This window comes from Humulus lupulus, chromosome 2 (genome assembly GCF_963169125.1).
Source record: "Humulus lupulus chromosome 2, drHumLupu1.1, whole genome shotgun sequence".
NCBI lineage: Eukaryota > Viridiplantae > Streptophyta > Magnoliopsida > Rosales > Cannabaceae > Humulus > Humulus lupulus.
Genome location: NC_084794.1, coordinates 289,875,225 through 289,878,999, shown reverse-complemented (window position 1 = coordinate 289,878,999; position 3,775 = coordinate 289,875,225). Strand labels below are relative to the sequence as shown.

Below are 3,775 nucleotides of genomic sequence, written 5' to 3'. Positions count from 1 at the left end.
AAGACTCGCATTGCGAGTCCTAAAAAATCTGGTTGAGTGCCTTTGATTAAGTTTTTAGGACTCGCAACGTGAGTCCTAAAAAATCTAGTGCGAGTCCTAAAAAATCTAGTTGAGTGCCTTTAATTAAGTTTTTAGGACTCGCATTGCGAGTCCTAAAAGAACATTTTTAGACTCGCAACGCGAGTCCTAAAAAATCTGGTGTGAGTCCTAAAAAATCTGGTGCGAGTCCTAAAAAATCTGGTTGAGTGCCTTTAATTAAGTTTTTAGGACTCGCATTGCGAGTCCTAAAAAATCTAATTGAGTGCTTTAAGTAATTTTTTAGGACTCGCTTTGCATGCCTTTAAAAGTAATTTTTTTTTTAAATAATGCAGCTACAATTTTCATTTTGATTTAAAAATATATATCCCTTTGAGTGTCCAAAATGTATTATACATGTTAGATTTCTAAAATTTCAAAAGAAAATACAACAAAATAATTTATTAATTACTCAAAAATATCATTTCAGTATTTAGTCTACTCGGCTTACAAAATCATATTACATGACAGTTTATACTACAATCAAATTATATTATCACCAAATATTAAACAAGAAATGTATACAATGTTAGTGAAATATATTTTTTATTCTAAAAACTTCAACAGTCAATGTTGTCTAGTATCACGCCAAAGAAATGCATCTCAATATAGACCTGCACATTATAAAAAAGTTATTTAATTATAAATATATTATAATTCAAACTTATAAATAAGTAGACACACACACACATCATCATCATCATTTGGCTTTTAACAATCAAATCAAAGTGAAAATGCATAATTAAGCTACGCAAATTGCATTCAAATCAAATAGTTTTGACTAAATTAAGCATCTAATTAAGCATCTTTTAAGAGACCCTTTTAATCATAATCCACTTCTTAATCTCTAATTTTGTTAAAACTTTAATGCAGACTTATTATTTATTATGATGTTATGGTTCAAGTGAGAAGGAGCTTAAGTAATAAGACATTAATACTACTTAATTACTTGATTAATTAAGAAAGAAACATCACTAATTTGAATCTTATCTTGGATGTATAGTAATTGGAACTTATGATGGAAAAAGATATTAAAACTATTATATTGCACATCAAATTCTTTGTTTATTTGCAATAACTGATGTTGATTTTTTTTTATCTTTTTATCTTTTAGCTAGGGACATTTTATGAAACAATTTTTCGCATTGTAAATACGATCAATTTTAACATATAACTTAATCAAAATCCTCCCCACAATTACACCTATTTCACGAAACGGAACCTCTAATTACTACTATGAAGAAAGAAACTCAATCCACCAAAAACACATTTACATGCAAAGAGAGGAAGATTAATTAAAAAGAAAACCAAAACCATGCCAATTTAAAAGTTGAAACAAGAAATATAAGAGTGAAAAAAATAACAAAAAGGCAATTGGTACGCGAGAGGAAGAGTAGAGGTTGCATCAAGCAGAGTATATTGATTTTGTCCAATTTCAGATAGCCACAAAATGGTTGTATAAGAGATAAGTACGTATAAGAGAACCGAAAGGCATTAACAACTATATTCTTATTACAAATAGAAAAATAAGATAAAAAGGAAAACATGAAGAAAAAAAAATTCAGAATCTAAACCCAGACACACCAAATACAAGCATAATTGAAAGAGATTGAAAAATATCATCAAGAGTTAGAGACAACTATATCTGAGGTCTGAATAAGTTTTCAGTTTGGAATTCTCAGCGGAAGGTTACACTTTTAAAATGCTTGATTAAAAACGAAAACATAACAAAAAATGGAGATAGGAACTTTTTGTATTTAGATAAGAATTCCTGTTGTAAAATTGCATGGCTGGATTAGTATCATTTTTTATTTTAAACAAATAATATAGTTGTATAGATAGATCATAGTAAATCCTGAAAAAAGTTTATCTTGTTCTCAATCAACATCTTTTCTCTCATTCCTGGATAATTTTATTAGTTAAAATTTGGTAGAGAACAAGATGACAAAGATCAAGGTATAGATTGTATTGAACCAGGAAAGTAAGAAAGGTACAACCAAAGAATCCTAGGAATTCAAGTGCCCGGTCTCTACCTGAGCTAAAGACCTACAAAATTCTCTAGATAGTCTAGACCTCCTTTCACTCAGCTCTCATGTTTTATTCCTTCTCAGCACAACCCCAAACTACCCTCCAGTTCTCTATAGAACAGCTCAGCAGCAGAAAGAACATAAAATGGAGTCAACAAAATCATAATTAGCTAAAAGGTCAAAACAAAATACAAAAACATTCTAATCTTAGTCCAATATGGCAGATTTTCCATTCCCCTATGATCCTTGATATGCCTAACATAAGTAAATAAGTAAATCTGATGAGAGGCTTATCAAAATTGTCATTAAATTGTATTGAAGTGATTTCATATTTTATTTAGTCCTCTTGGTGGTTAAAATGTTGAAATTAAATCTTTGTCAATCTCTTCTCTAGACGATGTATAATGAACCAGTGACAAGTATAGATATAGAAAAGCATACCCTAACAACAAATTTTGGAAAGCTGCTAAAGTATGGATCTCTAATTGTTGCCACAGGGTGTACAACCTCAACGTGCACTTTATTTATCTTTCGAAAATAAGAAATCATATTAGATTATTTTAATTCTTAATTATTGTGATTTGGTAATGGATTAGTGTTGACACACTACTAGATATTTTCATATAAAAGCTGAAGGAATGTGCTTTCTTGACTATAAGTTTACAGGTTTCCAGAAAAAATTGGAGGAAACCTGCCTGGTGTTCACTATATCTGTGATGTTGCATCAAATAAATCAACACCATGTCAAACAAATCAAACAACACACAGGTTTTCATCCATATATCATCGCAGCACACAAAATTCTCAGAATCTACTTCACTAAGACATGCAAGTTTTCAACCTTCCGTTATCACCGCAGCACACAGAATTCCCAGAACCTATTTCACTACGGATGAATATCTAAGATATTCAAACTCCACTAAGTACAAAAATATTTTACAGATAGCCATAAATAAGAAGTCTTAACTCAATTAGGAAACTATTTTTTTATAATTCAAACTCAGATAAGCTCTAATAAAAATCTTTAAAATATATGAAAATAAAACTACAATCAATTTCTAATTACATGAAACATGTTTGGTATTAATTACCTGTTCTACACCTTGAACTGAGGACCTTTCCTTTCTGGAAGCATCACCATGTTCAGCTTAAGCAGCTAAACTGTCATGGACGTCCACAGTATCCTATTAACAGTGGCAAACATGAGAAGTAAAGGCAGTGAGAATATTTACAAAAGCAATTCATAGTGCTTATAATAATAGACCAATTTCAAGCAAAAAAATATTCTAAATGTTATTGCTGCAGTGCAGGAATAAAATCTACAATAGCAAGAACTACTAAAAAAAACTACTAAAACACAGTTCAGCCCAACCCTTGAGCCAAATTGGAGAGTCAATGGAATCACTAATAAAATATATATACATAAGTAAATTACTAGCATTTGTAGAGTACAAACTTGGTTTACTGTGAGAATTTACATTAATGTAATATACTTTAGCTTATTAATAGTTGCATATTGCACTGCAGCTTTTTTTCAAAAGAGGCAAACCTATTTGGGACAAGGTAATTCAGTTCTTAAATAAAAATTATAATATATATTAAAAATTTCATGAAATGACCGAAGTATGAAGAAGTGAACTGAAGTTTTAAAAAGAAGAGAATACAATTGAAGA

The 3,775-nt window shown here is 30.0% G+C and overlaps 1 long non-coding RNA gene across 1 annotated transcript; it reads right to left on the bottom strand.

The window, feature by feature from the left end:
• Positions 1-464: 464 nt before the first annotated feature.
• On the bottom strand, positions 465-3,392 carry LOC133816782 (uncharacterized). The gene is made up of 2 exons (XR_009885461.1): positions 3,194-3,392; positions 465-689 (listed from the first exon to the last, which is right to left on the bottom strand). It is a non-coding gene; the product is annotated as an uncharacterized LOC133816782 (long non-coding RNA).
• Positions 3,393-3,775: the final 383 nt, after the last annotated feature.